The 24,818-nt window shown below is 36.0% G+C and overlaps 1 pseudogene; it reads right to left on the bottom strand.

The window, feature by feature from the left end:
• LOC109079081 overlaps nucleotides 1-24,435 on the bottom strand; it is a 42,067-nt pseudogene extending 17,632 nt beyond the window's left edge.
• Between the last annotated feature and the right edge of the window lie 383 nt (nucleotides 24,436-24,818).

The raw sequence follows: 24,818 nt of genomic DNA, 5'->3' as shown, positions 1-24,818 counted from the left end.
AGGATATTAAATTTTCTGAGTGGGGTTTAAACATGCAAAAAAAACACCAAAAAAAGCATTGCAAATGGTTGCTGAAGCATGTTGCTATGTAATTTTAAATCATATTATTAAATTTATTAGTACAAATAAATAAATGAATAAATGTTTGTTTATCAAGCCAGTAGGCCAGCACAGTCATTTTTTTCTTAGGTGTTTTTTTCTTAAGTGTGAGCAATAGTGATGTTTGACTGAAAATTAAAACTGCTATTTGTTTCTTTGACTTTTACATGATGGCTCCATAAAACAGTACCATAAACATACAACACAATTATGTAAGCTGATTATATTAGTGCATGTTTGGCTTTTTGTGAAATGACATGAATTTGTCCAGTGTTGTTATTTTTAACTAAAACTATTAAAAACCGTTTTCGGTAACTGAAATAAAGTTGAAATATATAAATACTAGATGAAAACTCAAAAACTGAAAAGGATGCCTTGGCAACGAACTGAAATATATATGTTGGTAACACTTTACAATAAGTTTCTATTAGTTAGAATCCATTAACTAACAATAAGAAATAGATTTGTTACAGCATTTATTCATCTTTTTAACATTAGTTAATGAAAATACAACTAGTCATTGTTAGTTAATGTAAACTAGTACATTAAATATTTTAAAAAAATATGTGACACTTAGAGTAAAATACTGGCAGCTTTCCAAACAACTGATAAAATATCACAATAATCCACACCAAAATATTCAAAAAATATCAAACCGAAAATCCACAAAAAATATTACTCCACTAAAAAAGAAAACATCTCTCAACAATGAAAAAGTTATCTGTCTGAATCAGGAGAGAAATATGAACAGATCAAGCTCCATGAGTGGATTTTCCCATCCTACTGATGGCTTTTACACTAAATCAATTTCCATAAAGCTTTTTTCAGAGCTCTAATCTTTAAGCTGCTTCTTCAAAACTAAATCAAACACAACTCAAGTTGTTTTTACGGTCTCTGGCGCGGTCAGAAACCTGTGTGTTTAATTGTGTCACCTAGCAACAATCTCATTATCTGACTTCAGGTGTGAAATGAGATGGTCAAATTATAGATGCTGAATTTCCTCAACATAACAAACGTCCTTTTCCTTCCAGCTTTCAAACAAAGACTGTTTAACCCCTTGTGCATATTTATTGACAAAAACACCCTCTTTGGCTGATGAGATGTTCAGTGTTTACTTAAAGTGTCAATGCGACTGAAGAAAAGCCCAAGAGGCTTACAGTTGTCATGGAAACAAAAGGTCTCAGGTAAACTATAGAGCTGACAGACTACGAGCTTCTGGCTGTTATTAAAGGTGACAGTACAGATATCATCTAATAATTAATAATACATCATCACAGAGACTTTCAGAAACATTTCCACAAGCAGGTTAAGATATTTAGGATCATTCTTCAAAACAGTCTGCATCCTACATTTATATTTAATCCTTTAGCAGACGCTTTTATCCACAGAAACTTACAATTGAGGAATACAACAAGCGATTCATCACAGGAAGTGCTCGTAATACAAAGCATCCTCATTAACATATGTAAATAATGACTATTTAATGTGGTACTTAATGTGCTAATTAATATTTTTCTAAACAAATTTAAAAACCAGTGGCTTTTTAAATAATGGCAAAAATAATCCGAAAAATTATTTAAATATAAATTAAATCTAAATTATAAAAATATATATTAAAATATATTCATATTAATTTAAATAAATATAAATTAAATCTAAATGGTTTTATATATATATATATGATATATATATATATATATATTATCTATATATATAATATATATATATAATATATAGATCATACTTATCTAGCTATATATATATATATATATATAACTAGTTTAGACCAAAATTGTTACCAAATTGTAATTATTGTATATTGTTATAATTGTATTATAATTATAACTAAATTAGACCAATTTTATATATATAGATATATAGATATATATATATATATATATCTATATATATATATATCTATATATCTATATATATATAGAAACAATTTAGAATAGCTGTTTGAATTTATTTTAAATTATATTTTACTCCAATGATGCAAAGCTGAAAATTCTTCAGTTTCATGTGATCTGTCAAAAAATTATTACATTTTAAAATATATTTAAAAAGAAAACCATTATTTTAAATTGTGTTTTTGATTACTTTGTTTTGGATCAAATAAATGCAACCTTAGTAAACATTAAATGCTTATTTTGAAAACATAAAAAGAAATCATGTTTGTCTGTATAGACAGACAGACAGACAGAATTATCTTGAACACAAGGCAAGTAATGGCTAAATGAACTTTGAATCTGTCAACTCTGTTACTTTTTCTGAAGGCATCCTTATATCCCAATATATAAAAGTATTAATTTAGCATGAGCTAAACTTTAGTATATTATTCAAGCTCAGAAGCTATAACAGTAGGCATTTGTGCCAACCTTTCTTCTTAATTGAATAATATGTTATCTCCTCCTAGCACAATCTGACTACAAACACTGGGAGTATAACTTTCCTTTTCGAAGATTAATGTTGAAGCTTTTCCATAATGGCTGGCATTGAACAACAGACAGATGGCTTTTTCCTCCAAGCCCTATTTTCTATGGAAGTTTCAAATACTTTTCTTTCATTGTAAACTGCAGGCTTCTCTACAGCTTTTTAGCTCTAAAGCAGTAGCCTTTGCAATAACTACTAAAAAGCACTACAACTAAACCCTAACACACTGAAAAGGTCTATCTTTATAATGCATGTCAAGAAAACACACTATAACCACAATGCTTTTATTTCAGAACGCCAGAATCTGTCTGTTCCTGCCTGTCGCCCCCGATCCATCTCCATCCTTTCCTCCTGCAGATCAATACGGCTGAAAAGTTTCTCTGAGCCTTTAAATGTCACTGTCTCACGACTCACGGATAATTCATCCAGAGCTGAACTCTAGCGGAACAAAGCTTAAATGACGAATGTCCCCTCCGATACGAGCTGATAACGCAAGCTGAAAAGCAATGACAAATGACAGTGCTGACTTCCTGTTCACCTATTTAAAGAGTGATTTGTCTGAACGAAAGAAACAGAAATTGCTTTCCAACAGACCCTATTTTTATTATTAAATAAATTGGGGTTTGGATACAGAGTTGGAATTGCCTGAGTCCAGACAGATTAGTGAGTCATATATAACACACTAATTATCACTAACTATTATCACGGTCAAGATAAAGCTGGAACCGCAGAGCAGTATTACAGGCATGTTCACATACTACTGAACGGGCTTTACAATTTACCTTTTTTTTTTTAAATAAAAGTAGCATATAGTAAGAAGTGTGCGAGGTTCTTTCAACTCTAGAAAACCTATGATCACGATGCGAAAATGTGGACAGAATCGCAAATGCAGTCATAAAAATGGAATTTATTGTTCACTGTTACCACCCAGTTTTAATTTAATCTGTAAACCGCGTCGTGCACCTGTATTGCCAGGACAATTAAAGAAATTAAGATTTCTGTTTAAAAGGTTTATTTTTAAAGTTGTAATTAACTTAAACCATTTTTGTTACCTGAAATAAAATAAACATTCAAATTATTTTTTTTTTTTCAGCTAGAAGCCAAGGCACTTTAATTTAGTTTTACTTCATGTGCTACAACAACTAAAAATAAAAATGAATAAACACTACATAGACACACACACACAATATAACTAATATCATTTTTTGTCTTTTCAAATGATAAAAATATGTGCAATAAAATTACCACAACTTTAACTAAAATTAAAAAATGAAAAACAGAAAATACCGAAAATAAAAAACTGACCCAAATATTAATAAAAAATATAATAGTATTTCAATGATACCAAAAGGCATTCACCAATTGACAATATTTTTGAACAAATAAATTAGAAAAAAAGTATTAAATCATAAAAATACAGAAAAAAAAAATAAATAAATAAAAAAATAAATAAATAAAAACACTTTTTGTTAGGGCACTATTGTTAAAATTTAATAAATTAAAGTTTTTGTGAATTCAAATGAATAGAAATCACTTTTTTGATCTTCAATTTATTTAACCCGTTAAATGGAAAAACATGGAATTTTTTGGAGAAAAAAACAAAATTTCAATGGGACTAATAATCCCTTAGCTACATAGTAGCAATAACAGAAAGCACGACTAAACCATGAATGGCAGAATGCATGGTAAATATTGCAATGAGGGCACTGTGTGCTTTCGACGGAGCGTTGGAACTGTATGTCAGAGCTGATGTGATGAGTTTGAGAACTCCTGTAGGACGGCCCAGACGTACGTGTACGCTTTCTTATGCTGCTTCGTCACCTGCTCTCGGTGCTTAACTGAGCTAGCAGCATTGCAGTTAATGTAGTCCGGATCACTCAAAACATCCAACCACGGCTTTAGATACAAAGAGAGAGAGATAGAGACGAACAAGTTAATAGCTTTGAGCCAAACCCAGTGAGTGACAACCTCAACACGCACAATTATACTCTGCTTCCAGTGTCTTCATATAAACGACAAGCTACTTCATAAACTGAACTAATTAGGTCAAGCCACCTTTTAATAAATCCAATTACGGTAGCTACACGTGAATTTCTCAGAAAAAGTCGCTGCATAAGATTTCTTAATATTTTTCTATCCAAATCTACTTAATGATTTTTACCTATCAAAGCATTTTACAAAAAGCAACAATAAATACTTTTGGGGTGACTAGCATTATATGATAATATGGATTCAGACAACCACTAAACAAATAAATATATTTAAATACAAGTTCATTAAAAAAACACAAAATGTACATAACCGAGACAATAACAAAATGCAACTAAATATATCACCTAAAAAAAAAAAAAAAGAAAATGAGAATTATTAAATTACAGCAAATATTTAATAATGGTTCAATTTACAGTTCAAACACAGAAGAACAAAAGATTCAAAATGAATGAAATTCACCTTAAAACCAATGAAAATGGCATGTTAATCTTGCACCTATGCTCAAATGAACATGATGACTACCTAATTTCAAATCAGATCATTGTGCACTCGTGCTATGAAACAATGATTACATAAAAAACCATCATTCCCAAATCTAATATACGAGGCCATGCATTTGAAATAGGATCTTCAATACGCGGTGCAATAATTTACATGAACATACATATTTAGACTAAATTCAACTAAAAAAAAAAAAAAAAAAAAAAAATATTTAATTGCAATTGTTATACCCAAGAAAAACACAGAGCGCATCTAACTATTTCACTTAAAACAAAGAAAGAAAGAAATGAAAAATTATTCAAATTAAATTAAAAGATTGTAAAATATTTAAACTGCAGATCACAAATAATACATAAAAAGATTCACCAGGGAAATTACGGAACACAAATAAAGAAAAAAACAATAATAATAAAATCAATCTAATTCATGAAAATGCAGCCATCTGCAAAGACATCATATATAATAATTTGAATTCAATTCATTTGACCTTAAACATGGCCAAACAACTCAATTCTGAGTCAAATTCCTAACCAATTTATTTCACTGGAGTGTGCTATTGACGTCAGTTATGAATTCTCTGTCTGGGCCAAGGGCCAACTTCAAATCAAGCCTTTTATCGAAAGTTTCCTTTTAGTTAAAATGCTTGCCTTATGAGGAGTAAGCTCTGGCTTAACTGTACACTGCAAAAAAACAAACAGCTCATTACCACTGTAATAAGTTTTAGTCAAGTATCTCGTAGTCCGTAATCATTATGATGAGATTCCCCTACAAACATCCTCAGCGAGGCTTGTTGCTGTTGCAGGGACGGAGCACGCGGGGCCGTGCCATCATTACTTTACTGCCAGACAGAGCTGGCGGTTGACGTCTCGCCCTTTAACAAAAACAAAAAACCTGCGCAGTCTTAGAGGACAACAGATGCAAACACTTCCCCCTCCAGTATAACCTCAGAAACAGAGGAAAACGGGTTAGAAGTTAATCTAGCAGATCCTGCATTCCTGAAGATATGGGGCACTTTAAGTCCTTTTAAAGTGCAGTTCATTTAAGTAAATTCTCTAGGATATTCTTGCATCCTCTTGCGATAGCCTGAGGGTGAGTAACATTTTCAGTCAAATTTAAATTATTGGAGCGCCACTATTCCTTTAGGCAGCAAATGTCTTAGCCAATAGTAAATTACTTCTAATTCATTATGTGTACGTGCATGGCTAGATTTCTGAGCACCCACAGAGATTCTTTAAATATTGAGCAGTAACCATCATCTTCTCATATCCACACTGACCTGAACTACCCCCGCCTTCAAATCTCCCTCCAAAGCCTGTCCGTCAGTCCGCCTACATATAGGTGTTATTAATAATTTTCATTGGCAAATCAAAGGACAATTCTACAATCACAACAGCTGGTGCTCTCTCGAAAATATCCTGGAACATCAATATTCATGATTTTGTTACTAACAAAACACAAACAAACAAACGCATTACTGTAGATGTTTCATTTACGTTCTCTACACAGGTAAGCAGCATTGTGCTAAGAACACACCGATGAGCCATTGAACAGTTCAATCACGCTCCAATCAGAGAGATTGCCACGCCTGAGACACTGAACGCTCGAGCCAAGAAAGTCAAGATTCTCTCAAAAGTCTAATTCTCAAGTATTGAAACTGTCAGTTGAATTTGGAGGCCTTTGTTTCGTGGGAGTTGGGATTTATCAGTGTTGTAGAAACATGAGCACCAAATCTCTGGAATCTCATTTTGATTCATGAAAGATCAAATTTTTTAAAATTTCTTACTTATCGAAGGTCTTGGACTGCTTTCAATCGCATATTAAAGGGATAGACTCCAAACTCCCCCCCACTTCCTTCCCAACCCCGCAGTGAGGGATACTCACAACCACCCCAAATGAAAATTTTTGTCATTAAATCACTTTACCCCCCCCATTCACCCACACCACCCCACCCCCATGTCCTTCCAAAGCCATAAAAGCTCAGTTCGTCTTCGGAACAACAATTTAAAGATATTTTGGATGAAACCGAACCGGGGAAGCATCTGGCCATCAGGATTCACTAACACTACAAACAACTTAAAACACCACTCTTCTGTGTCAGCCCATCCGTTGCCACAAGGATATGTTTTTCCCTACCTACTATATTTACACTTTGATTTTGAAAGGAAAAATGGCTCATCCTGTTGTCCGCGGCGTGATACAGAATAGCGTGACGCTGACCTGTGTACTGCGTTCAGATTCGCCAAAAATGGCACTACGCCTGATGTGGAAGTGGACACAGAGGAAACAAATTGTTGAAATAAATAATATTTTTTTGTTTTATTGTCTTTCGCGTACAAAAAGGTTGTTCTCCGTCGCTATCAATAACGTTAGCAAGTTGAATCACTGATGGCATATGGGATGATCTGCCGGATTGGCGTTTAATACTTTTTTTCCTCTGGACCTGTGACAGTGTTTTTATATTATTTATTTGGCAGTCTATGGGACAGTCACAAAAGCCTCTTACTCCTCCCCACCACACAAGCTCTCAGAGAGTCCAAGCCTCCTTCCCTCATCCTTCCTGACAAAAGCCGCTCCGGCCTCCCTTTCTTCCTCCTATTTGGCCCGTTCCTCTCCCCACAAGCCTCCTCACAAGCCTCATCCTCCAGCCCCTCCCTTTTCAACATCAAAATATATTAAAAAAACCCCAACCCAATAAAATCCAAATATAAATATTAAACTTGTGTTTCGCGAGGACGAACAAAGAGTTTATTACAACAAAACAACACACAGGTGTTGGAAAAAACATGATGATGGGGGTAACGTGAGTCAATGACCCAAAATTGTCAGCTTGGGGGTGGCGTTATCCCTGTAAGTGAAGAAAAGATCATCTTTATTTCTTTATATCACATCAGCCCAAAAAAAGACATCATTGTGAAGTTTTGGCTATATAACATCACAATATTGTTTTGGTTTCTTCTACTACTTCCACTCTACCACTACATATGTTGGAGTTTCTGTTCCTGTGGTCTTTCTGTCTGTTCTGTGGGGGGCGATCGAAATCGATAGATAGATAGCTAGATAGATAGATAGAATATAGCATAGAAGTAGATAGATAGATAGATAGTATAGATAGAATAGACAGACCAGATAGACAGACAGATAGATAGATAACTTTAACGACAAAAATCATAAGGACAGCACCAATAATAACGACAGAAAAATAACACACAGTACACAAAATTCACAGAGAGACACACCTATAATAGACGACACCAACCACAAAAATGCGTCTAGGCTCAGGACTGCGTGAACGAGCGTCCCGTGCGGGTAGCAGACGCGCGCTGAGCAGACGGGCGCAGCAGCGCAGGGGTAAACGCAGCTCCTCATCGCTCAATCGGGACTGTGCGCAGACACGGTTGCAACGGAAACACGAGGCCGTGGTACTTCTCACTCCAGCCTGGAGAGACAGATGACACTATTGGATTCTACTGGATTTCAAATCATCATGCCAATGAAACAATCTGAACATTTTAATTGTAAGAGACAGAAGTTAATATCTTGTTTTATTTTATTTTAATCAAATTATATTATAGTAACACTATTTTTTTTCCTTTTTCTTATTTGGCAAATAAAGTGTTTTGAAAATGTAAAATTGCAAGAGATATTAATAAAATAATAACAAATTAATATCTTGTTTTGTTTTATTTTTTAATTCTAATTATATTTTGCTCCTTTCTTCCTTGACAATATGCAAAGCTATCATCCATAAAGTTACAATAAACAGTCTATTATTAGAATAGAATAATATATATATATTATATTATATATATATAATATTATATATATATATATAATAATGCTTATATATATATTATAATATAATTAATACTTTTTTATTTTTAATATAATATACATAATTATTACTGTTCATTGCAATAAGCACAAAGCAATCATTATGTATTCAATTTATCATACTAGATTTTATTTATTTATTTTAACTATTTCTTATTTAAAAGCAATCACACAAACAAATTAAGACCATAAAATATGAAGGAGGCAATATTTCATAAAGATGGACAGAGACAGATAAACAGAACAGGTGGAGGAAGACAGTATGAGATGCCAGAAAAAAAGAGGCAACAGAAGATGCCTGTCCACTCAGCTAATGAGCTGTGCAGATCGATCCCTGACACACACACACACACAATATGAAGACACGATGGTTGTGATATGCTCATTACTGCATCCGCATCCAAAACATCACACACAGAGAGAGTGTGTGTGTGTGTAAGCAAATGGAATAACACAGAATGAGAAGTGTGTAAGTGTTTGTGATTTTTTGTGTAAAACAAAGGGTCACATTACAGGCTGAAGTAGTCTTCAGCATGTTAATCAATCAAACTGAGAAATATGAATCTCCAGTGTGTGTGTGTGTGTGTGTGTGTGTGTGTGTGTGTGTGTGTGTGTGTGTGTGTGTGTGTGTGTGTGTGTGTGTGTGTGTGTGTGTGTGTTGGTGGGTGTGTTGTGTGTTTATATAGCAATCTTTGGCTTTTCTGTCCACTGACAAATAAGTAATCAATGAATCCAATCAAGGAGGAAAGCAAGCAGATTGAATTTCAACAAGCACAAAGGTTTTGCATTCTTCTGCTTTTGCCCATGAAGAAAGGTACTTTTTTTCTGGGCTGTAAGGCTGTGTATCAGAGAAAACAAATCCAGATAACATCACCGCATTTGAGTGTTTTAAAGAGACCACATTAAACACTTTGTGTTTTTGGTGGAAGAAGTAAAACACTTACAACATATACATCAGCATTCAGAAGTTTGTGGTTGGTAATGTTTTTGATAGAAGTCTCTTATTCTCACCAATGCTGGATTTATTTGATCAAAAATACAGTAAAAAAAATTTATAATATGACAATTATTACAATTTAAAATAACTATTTTCTTATTTTAATAGATTTTAAATTGTATTTATTCCTTGAAGAAGAAAGGCTCTGAATTTTCAGCATCATTACTCCAGTCTTCACTGTCACATGCGACCCTTCAGAAATCATTTCTAATATGCCTGATGTGCTGCTCAAGAAACTATTTCTGATCATTATCAATGTTGAAAAACAGTTGTGCTGCTTATTATTTTGGAAAAACCATTTTTCAGCGTTCTTTTACAAGTAATAAATGTCTTTTATTGTCATTTTTTGATTAATTTTAATGCACCGTTTGAAAAAGTGCAAATTACTATATAGTTCCCAAAAAAAAAAAAAAAAAAAAACTCACTGACCCGACACTTTTTAAATGGTTACTATGTACGCACAGAATACACTACAGAATGTGGTTTCATTTTTTACATTTGTTACTAGATTTTTTAGACATTATCCATGAAAAGGGCGTTAATTACTAATCACTCGACCAGCTCAAAAATAAAGTACTCGTTCAGTATACCAAATAATACTTCGTCATGGACAATATTCAAACATGCTGAAAACAACCCAGTCTGTATTTCACCTTGCTTCCAAGTCCGCTGGCAGGCCTTGACAATGGATAAGGTTACATTTTGCACACACTTCGGTAAAATAAACAATAAAAATGTTATCCCCTGTAACGTGAACCACTTAGTTCGCGCTGTGTGTCTCACCTTGAGTTAGCAAGCCTTAAGGTCACAGGAAAGTGTGTGTGGAGGGTCCTTGACCATGTCGTATTACAGACCAGGTTTGACCACATCCACATCAGACAGACGCATTCGCAGCTGTTTGGTCATTTCCCCAAAAGTCCTCATGCAACATCTGAATAGAGATGGCCCTCATCTCGACTCAAGGGGACGTACCACGACAGAATAGTAGTCCCCGATAGCTGTCGTCAAAAACTGCAGGGAGAGAAACAGAGCAGAATGTCCACTGATTAATAATTAAAACAATCGGTTTCACCACATGATTTCAGAATTACAAACATTTAGTAATGAACCAGTGCATATTGTGCAGAATGCCTTATCCCACAAAGCAATGCAAAACCACCATTTTTTGACATTTATTTCCAAGATCCTAACTGGATGACACTCTCTCAGTTAAAACATACAATGCGTTGAAGTGATAACAATAGCTTTTTTAAAATACCTACATTTCACATATATATAAAAAAAAAAATAAAAAAAACATAAAAACAGGCCTCTTAAAGGGATATCGCACCCAAATATGAAAATTTTGTCATTGAAATCACTTCACCCCCATGTCATTCCAAAACCCGTAAAAGCTTTGTTCTCGCTTTGGAACACAATTTAAGATACTTTTGGATGAACAACCGGGACCGCTTGTGACTGTTCCCATAAGACTGCAAAGTAAAATACACTGTCAAGGTCCAGAAAAGTATGAAAGCATCATCAGAATACTCCATCTGCTATCAGCGTAGCGCCAGTTTGGCGAAACTCTGAGCAGTACGCAGGGCAGTGTATGCTCTTTCTGGGTGGTGATGACAGAGCAGACCAAATTGTTGAATAAAGTCTTTATTTTTGTTTTATTCGCATACAAAAAGTATTTGTTCGTCGCTTCCATAACGTTACGGTTTGAACCACTGATGGCAGATGTAGTAGTTCTGATGATGTTGTTCATACTTTTCCTGGGACTTGACAGTTGTATTTTACTTTGCAGTCTATGGGGACAGTCACAAGCCTCCCGTGTTATCATCCAAAATATCTTAAATTGTGTTCCTAAGATGAACAAAGCTTATTACGGGTTTGGAAGTGAAATAATGACAAAAATTTCATTTTGGGAGAAGGTATCTCTTAACGTCGATGAGTGCTAGCAGATGTCTTCACTTCACAGCTTTTTTATCTGCAATGATAAAGCCAAACAACATCCCCATCAACATCCTGCGTCAAACAGAGCAACCAAAGAAAATACAGTCACGAAGGCAAACTCAAGCTAATCAGCAACACTGGTTTTATTGGGTGTTAAATGAAGAATCTGCTGTCTTGTATTGTCACTAGATAAAATCCAACAAATTTATACGGATGGATAGAAATAAAATTGTCATCATTTTGCATATTATCATCAAGAAACGAGCTACACAAACCACACCTCAAACATACACACACAACAGCAGTGGCAGATGGCATGAATGTGAAGGCACTAGGCAATGACTGCAACAGTCCTCTAATGATGCTAAGATCCTACACCCACCACAACCCACTCACACAGTCACAAAACACAGCAGATCTGGCAGCTGAGTGATACGCTTCAGTGACACCCTTGTTACAGCAGTGTATTGAAAAACTGGTTTGCAGGCATTTTTCCACCCGAACTTGGAAACAGCACTATTTATAGCCACAGTGGACCTCATACAAAGGATGCTGACTTTCCCAAGCTGAGCGGTCAGGAAGTGCTGCTGACACTATTCTATTGCAAGTTTTCCTTCCTTTGGCTTATTTAAGTGGCACGGACAGAAAATATAACTTTACTACAAAAACATTATCCTTTTCGTGTTTTTGTGTCATACAGGTTTGGACCAACAGGGTGAGTAAATGCTGACAGAAATTTTCATTTTATGGACACCGGTTTAAAGCAAGACAATGGTTAAAGTGAGTTTTGCTTGCAAACATCACCAATGAGAATGCAAATGGCAATCTAATTAATCGCTTCCTCCATGTGACACCCTGCGGTCTCAGAATACAGGAGGGATTGAGTCCACAAAGAACGATCAGAAACGGCTTCAGTGCACATCATTCATTCGGTTTAACCAGACCTGTGTGCACGAGTCTTCACAGCCACACCTGCAACAACTAGATGCTGTCGTTCTCACCTTAGACCACTCATCTTGTAAGGAGAGAGCAAGTGAGAAAGATCATCTAGGCCTTTCAACACAAAAACAACACCCACAAACACCCATAATCCTTTTGGTCAGGAGTGAATCATGAAAGAAAGGGCCATAATGCTGTCAGAAACGCAAAGAAACGCTCTTTATGCTCACCAAGACTGCATTTAATTTGATCAAAAATACCAGTAAAAATTGTGAAATAACTAACTGTTTTTTTAATATAATAATAGTTTAATGACAATTTATTAATTATGTCTTCAGTGTCACATGATCCCCCAGAAATCATTCTGATATGCTGATTTGCTGCCCGCTACAGAAACATTTCTTATTATTATCAATGTTGAAATATATTATCAATGTTAAAGCTGTTTCATTTTTTGGTGGTCAATTTGATACATTTTTTTCTGGGATTCTTTGATGAATAAGAAAGTTCACAAGAATAGCATTTATTGAAATAGAAATCTTCCGTGAACATTATAAATGTCTTTTGCTGTATAAAAATATTAATTAAACCTACTGACTTACCAAAACCTACTGAGTTTCAGTGAATAATGATTTCAAAACTGTCTGTTTTTTCACACAGAACTTTATTAAAAAGACTTTCTCGCTTTTTAGGCTATTACTGCACGCTACTTTGTGAAACCTAAAATAAAACAAAACCTAAAATTGAAATTTTTTAAAACAAAGCCCCAAATCAAACACAAATAAAAAGAAATCTTTTAATATCAAGCAAACTAAAGGCTTGTCTGTGCTCTTTCCAGTTAAAAATTAGAGGCAACCACTAGATTTTAATCAAACATTGAGCTGAATGGTGCTTTTGAACAGCAATGATAAATTTTTAAACTTAATTAAACAAAACAACTCCAAAATATGAATAAAAAACAAAAATGCATAACTTTAGTTTTGTGAAAACTATCCTACATAAAACATTTTTCGAAGTGTAAACAGCAGACAAGCTTGAATGAGATTCAGATTCACTCTCTGACAGCAGGTGGCGCTTATGAACAGCAGTGATATACAGTGTTTCCTGGGTTACCGCTGTAAAACAAAGCAGAGCTGCGCCTCTTTATGAACTTATACTTCTTCTTTAATATGCATTGTCTAGAGGCAAGTTGAAAAGAAAATACCATGTAAACCTCTTTCTAAAGAGTGTCAGTTCCCCTCAGAGATACATGGTTCATATTAACTCCTAATTCAATTAGGCCACGATTTGTTTGGCATCTGCAAAACGATTTTGATAGTCACATATTTTATTCGATTTTCAACCGGCTCACAGAGTTAATATTTACATCCCTATTTTATTAATTGTTACGGTGTCCGCTTATTTAAAAAAGAAAAGATAAGCAACAAGAACACGTAAAATGAACAGTTCACCCTAAAAAATGTAAAATCTGCTAGACACACACGCTTGTTTTTTCTTTTTATGGTGGGAACATTCCATTGACTTCTACTGTTCACGTGACTGAGTTTCTTAAAAACACGCAGCTTTTTGTTTACACAAGATGTTATTTTAAATAACGGGAGTGGTGTGGATTATTGTGTGATGTTTTTTATCAGCTGTTTTGGATGACGCATTCTGACGGGCACCCATTCACTGCAGAGGTGGACACTTTTGGTGTGCAAGTGATGCCATGCGACATTTCTTCTCAACTCTGTCTCTACAGTGAAAACACAAACTAATCTGCATCTTTGGTGGCCTGATGGTGAGTACATTTAATGCAAATTTCTCATTCTTAGGTGAATATTCGGGACTGACTTTACAGCGGTATATCTACTTTAAAAATAACCAAAGCACCATCTGATTATATGTCACTGAGCAAAGAATGATGTTATGAAAGAGAACAACTATTTCCAGCATGTCCATCACAGATAAAGAGCCTGTTTTTATATCTAAAATAATATCTAATGCAATGACATATCAGACATCCTGGGTCCTTAGACCCGCCTACTTTTGAGACTGCTGTCTGTGGGAGACCCCAGATGCCTTCTCTGAAACGGTTCTCTGCATCTGCTTCCTGGACTCTAAAGCTCTGTGGATTAACCAAAGAAATCCAGCCAGTCTGAGCGCCTGGAACACAGACGTGGTCTCAGGACTGACAGAGATCAAAGGTGAAAATAGCTTCTGACGCCTTTGTGGTGTGCTGGAGCTGATGGATGTCCACATGTCCAGTATTCACCTCTAAACCCATAACAGAGCATTTAAAGGAATAGTATCACCCAAAAAAATAAAAACAGCCGGCATTTACTCATTCTGATGTCCAAATCTTTTTTCCATGAAAAACAAAAGGAGATAGTTTGTTTGGAAGCTGGAAGCCCAAAGCTTCTTGATATTCTCTTCATATTCTGTGCAGTGAATTAGTTTTGCAGGAGTACCAGAAATGCCCCTTTTCCAATAAGCTTAAATCGATTTTTTTTTCTTTTAAAGTGCCTTGTTTACCTGTATAATGCCATTTTTTTAACCGAATTAAATGCATGCATAATCTTTGTGTCAAATTCTTAAATCTAATCACTACATTTAAATAATAAAACACTGTAGGGCTGTTACCAATCAAATAGAAATCCTCAGCACAACAAAATTTGTGTTTTGCAAATGAAGCGGTGGAACTGCATCTGAATGAGTCAATTTAGGTTGCATCTACACTGTTTTAACATAGGACAAGAATGAAGTTAACCCTCATCCCATTGCAGCCAAAGTGTGAACTCTATATGTGCTTGTGCAGTAGTCTAACCAACCTACATCATGTAGTGTAATGCATGCACTTGCTGGGTGTGTCTCTTTGTTTATTTGAGATATACTTGGATAAAATCCGCAACATTGCATATCAGGGCTCCAAAACAAAAAATCGAAAGAAAGTAGAGCCATTGGCTCTTATAAGAAAAAAAAAACTTAGGAGCCAAATAATTTTTGTAGGTGCCACAGAATACACGTGTTTTATTTATATTTACGCATTATAATTATTTATTTATTTACATTTTAAACATTTCAATCATACTGTCAAAGTGTGGTTTGTCTCATCTTTTTCTTGACTTTATCAGCATTTTAATCCATCTTGTACATGACCTGGGAACTAAGGTGTCACTTAAAGTGGGAACTAAATGTCGTTTTCCAGCTTGAAATCTACAGTCCCACAAAGCATTGTCTAGTTACACAGAATCTGTACCCGTATCATGGCAGCCATAAGGATCACTTTGGCCACTGAGGTGGTAGCTTGGGCTCCTCCTACATGAGATGCATTTCAGTAAGTTGTACTGTAGGATCTCTTATTAAATAGCCCTACCTTTTGAATGTTAATTCATGTTTCACTATTGTACTATATTAGTAAAGAGAGGAAGATTAAATAGTTCACTTGCTCCTGAACTGAGGCGCCAAAGCTACCGCGCCTACTGCATTAAGGAAAGCCAAAACTTGGCCAGTTTGAATTTACTTATGAATTCGAATAATTTTAAAGCTGGTGACGTTTTTTATTAACAAGTGACAAAGCACACAGAGCTTTTTTGCGATTATTGGACGGCAGTTGCACTTCAAATAATGAAGTTTTCACGGCATTAAAAGAACAACACAGACCAAATATCTTGTTTAGAAGAAGCCATATTAGTACTTATTATAAACTAGGAATTGTTTAACTATATTGCCATATTCACACATGCTGGATGCTTTACCTGTTCTAGTTTGTTCTGGGTTGTGCAACGGGGGCCAGACGTTGTCGTATTTTCTGCACTTTCCCCTTCTTATGCCTCCGCCATTTCTCTCTCGCTGCACAGCGGAGCTGCGCTTATCAGACTGTAAGCGGCAGCACTGATGTGCGGCAGAGATGAGGATCTGTCTGAAACTCTCTGTTTCCACTAAAAACTTAATGCGCATCGCCCCAGTTTAATACGCAACATAACAAAAGATTTGATCGCAAAACAATTAGGGAAAAAGGCATTACTTCAAATTTTTAAGTTATAACATGTAATATATACCAATAGCAATAACACTCGGGGCTTATTCTGGCTGAAATGTGTCGCTGTCGTTTCAGTCTCGGCATCGGTGAGAAGATAATGGACCAGAGCCGCGCCGACTCTACAAAACACTTCTGGCTGACGACAGCTTTTCTCTATGGACCGAATCTCGGCTGAAAAGCTGTTGTACACCCAGGTCACACTCTGTGTAGTTGGTGTAGTTTACCTCAGCCCGGTCGTTCATCACAGACGGGGCGCTGCTAGAATGCAGCAATCAATCCGCCTTGAGAAAACCTTTTTTAGGGTTAAATCCCGAGGCTTTCGGCGGGTAGTCGCCAGTGGCGATCTCAGCCAAAAAAACGGTCACTGCGCAAATTAAATTTTTAGTGGTCGCAAATGCGACTGTTTTAGGTCGCCAACGATGGACGCCCCTGGCAATATTGGTTTAACAACCAATTACGATATTACTCATAGATCCGCACATGTCCTACAGTTTTCAACAGGGAGAGGTACAAAGCAGGCCGCGAGCGAAGCTCATCATCAGCCAAGACAAACACTTTTTATGCGACAGAGGTTGGTGTGACCTGACGGATCCCAATCATCCCTCTCTCTCTCTCTTTGGCAAGCTGACACACATCACACCCTCTCTGGCCTATTAAAATGATCGCCGTGAATGAAAGACTTTAACAGACGACATGAGCACTCCCTTCAGAGAGCGGCCGCCACAGATGGGCGGATCTGTAAGACGCTCGCGTCAGTAACAACTGATTTTCCTCACCATAGAAGAACCCGACCAGGAATTTCACAGCAATTCACTGATAAACAATGGGGCTAGTTATGACGTCAGATGCCATGAGACAGAGATGCTGATAGGGTGCACGATTTTCATCCGGAGTAAATATGTCTGTTTACTTTGCTTGAAGTCAAAGGCAACACAATGTATTCACAAATCAGAAGAAAATAAGCGTTCAAAGGGTTAAAAATCATGGAAGCCGCTAGAAACTGTCGGGGTCTCCATGCATCCTGCTTGCAACTGGACTACTCACCTTCTTTAAGGGCTTTATCCACATTGAGAGACACCACAACCCTCCTGGTCTGGGCTGAATCCAGCAGAGGTACAGAGAAACGGCCCTACAGAGTCAGGAAGACAAAAATTAGACAGAATAAATCACTCGTAGACAACTTTACACAACCCTCATTATGTAGAAAAGATTCCTGGAAACCATCATGCAGAATTATTACGGCCATCAGGTTGAAATTAACAACACAAAATCACAACAGAAAGGCAACATAATATACCATAAGAAGACCAGGCTGATTTGTAAAAACGATAGTGGCTGTCAAACAATTTAATCGCATTCGCGCAAAATAAAAGTTTTTTTACATAATATATGTGTGTTTATTGTGTATATTTATTTATGTAGTATATAAAACTACAAACATCATTCAGTATATATTTTGAAAATATATTTACATGCATTTACAATGTTTATATTTATATTCATATAATTTATATTTATAGTATAACACACGATTTAAATATATAAACATAACCTATTTTCTTAATGCATGTAAGGTTTATTTATATGATATACACGAATAAATGTACACAATACACACACACATTTTGATGTAAACAAAAACTGTAATTTGGGATGAGATTAATCACGATTAATCGCTTGACAGCACTAGTAAAAACTGGAATTTTTCTACGATATATGCCAATAAATTTGTGCTGTTAATCATTTACTTTTGTGTATATAGATAGTCCAATATATATCTTCTTGTTTTGTTTACAGTGTGAGTGAATCTCACTAAACCTGGTTATTCATGTCATTTTATAAATTATTTACATATAAACTATAAATTTACATTGAAAATGAAATATAAATATACATTTTTCTCTTTTTTAATTTATTATATTTATGTTACCTCAAAATCATACGAAAAAAATACATTTGTTTGTGTAGAGATAGATAGATATAGATAGATAGATAGGCTAGATCGATAGATAGATAGATATTTTTTTAGATAGATGCTAATGCTATCTAAATGTCAATCTATCTGTCTGTATATAGCATCCCAGTCAGACATAGCCATAGTCTTGAAACAATCAGCAGTGACAGTGCAAATTATTGTTTTGCTTTATTTGTGTATAACGTTGTCTTACCATTAACTTATTGAATAAATCCACGAGCTTCGATGACTGTCTCCTTGTTGGTGCCAAATCTGCTGATCTTCAGGGGGCTTCTCTTCACCAGCAGCATGCCCGAGACACCCATCAGCAGCAGGAAACAGAACAACGCGAAGGGACACTATAAAAAAAGGAAGTTTGAGGAAAAACCGTATTGGGAGGTGAGCGTGAGTCCTCCATACACGAGCCGGAGCTTGGTCGGGATCAGCACCGCCCGCCGCGACGCCGAGGACCCAGAGAGACGGGTAGACGTGCGCTGCTGGGCATGTAGGAAATCCGACCCTGCTGCTGATCTTATGCTGCGTGGCGGCTTCGGCCATCAGGATGCATGATGCTGCTGCTGCTGTTGGAAGGTGACATGTCCTCACGTGCGCACAACAGAAGACAGGCTGCCTGCCCCTTGACGCTCACAGCCCAGATTTCACTCATCACACCCCCTGTGTTTATTGCGTATACAATTCAGAGGGGGGACATAGAGTGAGCCTGGTCTTCTGAGCCACTTTATACAAGAAATGCACATGCAACTGTTGCATCCGAGCAGTTCACTAATGACAACAGTGCACTTGAGATGATGATGATGATCAGCCAGACAGCCTGGCTGGCTCTAGGACAGCTTAAATGGCCTGCTAATTTCAAATCCTCCACAAATGCATAAGGAACATCATATGTGCACTACAAATCACGCCAAGTTAAAGAAAACACAAACCCAACTGTCCACGTTAAGCTCATCCAAATGTATGAAAACATCTCGAAACGCCTTCAGGGATCCACTGGACCCTAATACAAACAACGTCGAGATGCGCGTCACATGCGGACGATTTCAACTTTTTAAGCCTCAGACGCGAAACTAAGATGTAAATACTAAGAGTTCACTCCACAGGTATTTTCATTATCCACCGCAACTGATCCGCAAAAGTGACGAAAAAATGAAACTTATTTACAGTCCGTCGCGGTGACAAGCGTTCTCGGTTCTGCTTAGCTCCCCAGCCGTCTTCTTTCGACTGGCGAATTTGCATGAGGTCTACTATGAAAAGGGGATTGTTTATGAATTATTCATTACGTAGCAGCGTGCCGTTCGTCAATAGCCAGATTGATTGGCCGAGAAGCGACGTTGGTGCGTAGGTCGACAGAGCGAATGTCGTAATGCGAGAGCTTCGCCGCATGATAATAATTAATCACTGACTGGGAGACCTAGAGGAAGGCAACCACAAGCAACGTCAGCATTAACTGATTAAAGATTAATCGCAGGGTAGTCTTTACCATAGTAGAAAAGCGTGCCACATCTGACTATGTAGCCCTCGCTAGGTAGCAACTCAACACACTCCAAGGTTCATTTAGTGTCCTTAAAAACTAAAAATCTATGAAAAATGCGTGACCCGGACTGGTTATAACACACTTTTGGTTGTTGGTTCAGCTTGTTTTTTATGTTTGATGGGAAAATAGGGAAAGAATGAGTGCAAAAGTCTACGGAAACTTTTAAGTAGGCAGAGAGGCGACATCTGTACTTGCAGGAGTCACTAAGGATTTAATTTTGAAATGGCAGATATTAAAATAATTTATAAAGCGTGATGCATATCAGCAAACGGCCTTAAGTTATAGATCTATCACACTGGTTACTACTCTACTGACAAAATAAAATTAATACATGTAACACACACAACACGCACACACACACACACACACACACACACACACACAATATGACGGTGTTTGTAGTGTGGTTTTAAAGTTTGGCAGACAAAATTGTCTTTTGGCGCCATCATAATGTTCATTGTTACTAATACTCTTTTACCTGGTTAACGCGGAAAAAAAAGATCTTTTTTTTACTGTGCTTCTTGTCATGAAACTCATCAAAGTTTTAATACATTTTCCTGTCATTTTATTCACAGTTTCAGTCTTAAAAATATATTTTTCATGAGTTTTAAAGCATGTTACAGAGGCCTTGCTGAACTAAAACGTCAAAATAAATGTATTTTATAAATAAACATAAGTCAACAAAGAGGTGGAAATAAAATATAGAATTATGTGGAACAAATATTAAACGTCAGATCGTTTGAAGTTCTCCTGCCAAGACCAGCAGATGGAGAAAGAGCTCATTAGTTTTTCGTGGCGGAACGCTGCTGTAAAAGCTCATATAGAATAAACAAGTCCCCTATTAACAATATCAATAATATATTTTAAATCTGCAAAATGTGAATGAACAACATGTAGTTACAAATAAACATAATATTACAAAAAAAAAAAAGTCTAGAAGAAATAACCTCTTTTATTGAGGGAAATATATTTATTTTTTATGAGAAAGAAAGTAGTACAAACCCTGTCCTAAAGAGAGGGAGAAACTAGTTATTTAATCTACGGTAGAAATTTAACAAACAACAATGTAATAAAATAATGCCTTACATTCAAAGCAGTACATATCTTGACATAGATGTGATACTAGAAAACTAGTCAAGTCATTTTACAGTAATCAGAAAAATAACTGCTCTATGTGTTATCATGACTGAGTATAAATGATATAATAAAAGATCATATCTTACTAAAAATAAAACCTCTTTCAGTGAAATGCGCAAATTGTTTTATTCAACACCCAACATAATTTCTTCTACTCTTTCAGCATTTAATGATATTTACAACCTTTAAAAGTAGAGCCAGTGCAGCAAAAAGCCGATAAAAATTTTTTTCTGGACATTTATCCGAAGCCTTGGCACAAACTAAGGCATAAAATATGTGTTTTCATATTTGCTATCTTGCAGTTTTCAGTCTGATATAGTCTTTGTGAGTTGTGAGATGCAGTGGTGGAATATTCTAGTGTGGCAGCAGCAGCAGCAACAGCAGGAAGCTGTAGATCAGAGCGCTCTCTCGTACAGCGCCGCCGAGCTCCTCAACATACACTCCACACGAGACCACGAGCCGTTGTTTTGGCAGGGGTTCGATCCCCAGCGCCTTGCACAAAACATTATACACATCTACTGTCTCGGATGGGACCAGCGAAGTTTGTCTTGAAGTCTGGAGAGAACAAAACATTAAAATATGTAAACATATGTACTATTACATACAGGTACATCTCAATAAATTAGAATCTTGTGGAAAAGTTCATTTATTTCAGTAATTCAGCTCAAATTGTGAAACTCATGTATTAAATAAATTCAATGCACACAGACTGAAGTAGTTTAAGTCTTTGGTTCTTTTAATTGTGATGATTTTGGCTCACATTTAACAAAAATCCACCAATTCACAATTATCTCAACAAATTAGAATATGGTGACATGCCAGTCAGCTTAATCAACTCAAAACACCTGCTGCGGCTTCCTGAGCCTTCAAAATGGTCTCTCAGTTTGTCTTACTAGGCTACACAATCATGGGGAAGACTGCTGGATCTGACAGTTGTCCAGAGGACAAAACATTCACAGTGACACAAGGAGGGTATGCCACAAACATTCATTCCCAAAGAACCTGGCTGTTCATAGAGTGCTGTATCCAAGCATGTTAACACAAAGTTGAGTGAAGGAAAAAGTGTGGAAGAAAAAAGATGCACAACCAACTCGAGAGAACCGCAGCCTTATGAGGATTGTCACAAAAATCGATTCAAGAAATTTGAGTGAACTTCACAAGGAATGGACCGGAGACAGTCAAGGCATCAAGAGCCACCACACACAGAATTGTCAAGGAATTTGGCCCAGTTGTCGATTCCTCTCGTTAAGCCACTCCTGAACCACAGACAACATCAGAGGCGCTCTTACCTGGCTAAGGAGAAGAAGAACTGGACTGCTGCCCAGTGGTCCAAAGTCCTCTTTTTCAGATGAGAGCAAGTTTTGTATTTCATTTGGAAACCAAGGTCCTAGAGTCTGGAGGAAGGGGGGGAGAAGCTCATAGCCCAAGATGCTTGAAGTCCAGTGTTAAGTTTCCACAGTCTGTGATGATTTAGGGTGCAATGTCATCAGCTGGTGTTGGTCCATTGTGTTTTTTTTGAAAACCAAAGTCACTGCACCCGCTACTCAAGAAATTTTGGAGCACTTCATGCTTCCTTCTGCTGACCAGCTTTTTTGAAGATGCTGATTTCATTTTCCAGCAGGATTTGGCACCTGCCCACACTGCCAAAAAAAAGCACCAAAAAGTTGGTTAAATGACTATGGTGTTGGTGTGCTTCGACTGGCCAGCAACTCACTCAGACCTGAACCCCAGAGAGAGAATCTATTCTCAAGTCAAGAGGAAAATGAGAAACAAGAGACTCAAATGCAGATGAGCTGAAGGCCACTGTCAAAGAAACCTGGGCTTCCATACCACCTGCAAGTGCATTACAAACTGATCACCTCATGCCAATGTACTTAATGAGGCAGTAATTAAAGCAAAAGGAGCCCCTACCAAGTATTGAGTACATGTACAGGTAAATGAACATACTTTCCAGAAGGCCAACAATTCACTAAAAATGTTTTTTTTTCCCATTTTTTTTAGTCTTTATGAAGTATTCTAATTTGTTGAGATTGTGAATTGGTGGTTGTTTTTTTGTTAAATGTGAGACAAAAATCATCACAAATTCTAAAAGAACCAAAGACTTAAACTACTTCCAGTCTGTGCGCACTGAATTCTGTGTGGCCCAATACATGAGTTTCACAATTTAGCAGGTTGGATTACGGAAATAAATGTACTTTTCCACCTACATTCCCTGAATTTATTGACATGCACATGTATACAAATTATCATTCATATACATTACTTGAGTTTAGGGGTCAGTTTATGCTCACTAAGGCTGTACTTTATTTGATCAGAAATACAGTAAAAAACAGTAATGTTGTGAAATATTATTAGAACTGATTTTTCATTTGAGTACAATTTAAAATCTAATGTATTTCTCTGATTTATTATTTTCTGGCATCATTACTCCAGTGTCACATGATCCTTTAGGAAATCATTCTAATATGCTGATTTGCTGCTCAAGAAACATTTCTTATTAGTGAATAGTGGTAGAAAACAGTTTTGCAGCTTCATATTTTTGTAGAAAACTGTGATTCTTTGTTTTTTTTTTTTTGATAAATAGAAAAACATGTTTTGAAATAGAAATCTTTTTTGGTAAACATTATAAATATCTGTACTGTCATGTATGATCAATTTAATCCACCCCTTGCTGAATTAAAAAAAAAAAGAACTGAAATCAAACATTTGAATTTTTAATGTCTGTTTTATTTAAAATTTGTTCATATTTTTAATATTTATATATATTTTATTATATATATATATATATATATATATATATATATATATATATATATATATATATATATATATATATATATATATATATATATATAAAATTGTATTTATTTTAAAATAAAAACTACTATATGATAATTTTACAAATTGAAATATAAAGTAATATAAAAAGCTATATTTTAAATATAAGCTAATATATATCAATTCAAGTATACATAAATATACAGAGTAAAGGTGAGGTCTGCTGAACTTACCTGGTCCCTTGTGCCAAAAAGAATCCCCATGTCCATAAACTCATTATCATAACCGTACATTCAGAAGCTAAGCAGCCAACCGCCTCTCAGTGCCGCAATATTCCCAGAAGGGCAGTTTGCTTTAATTTGTAAAAGACATGGCATCGGTAGAGGATAGCATTTAGCCTGTAGTGTTGGAATTAGACTAATGCCTCTGGTGTTTCATCCAGGCTCGGAGTAGGTTTTCTGCAGATCCCAGAGTACCCGTGGCCTTAGAAAACTGTTATAATCAGGCAGCACACAGGAGCAAACGAACTGATTGGTTTTTGGCCTTTATATATGTGCAAGACTGAATCAAGACTGAAGTAAGTTCCTTGTCAGCGTTGCTTGTATTGTAATTGTGCAAGCAAATGGATCACAAGTAGATTTGGGTG

This window comes from Cyprinus carpio, chromosome A14 (genome assembly GCF_018340385.1).
Source record: "Cyprinus carpio isolate SPL01 chromosome A14, ASM1834038v1, whole genome shotgun sequence".
In the NCBI taxonomy this organism is placed as follows: domain Eukaryota; kingdom Metazoa; phylum Chordata; class Actinopteri; order Cypriniformes; family Cyprinidae; genus Cyprinus; species Cyprinus carpio.
Note: the sequence above shows the minus strand (reverse complement) of the source record. Positions and strands in the feature narration are given on the sequence as shown.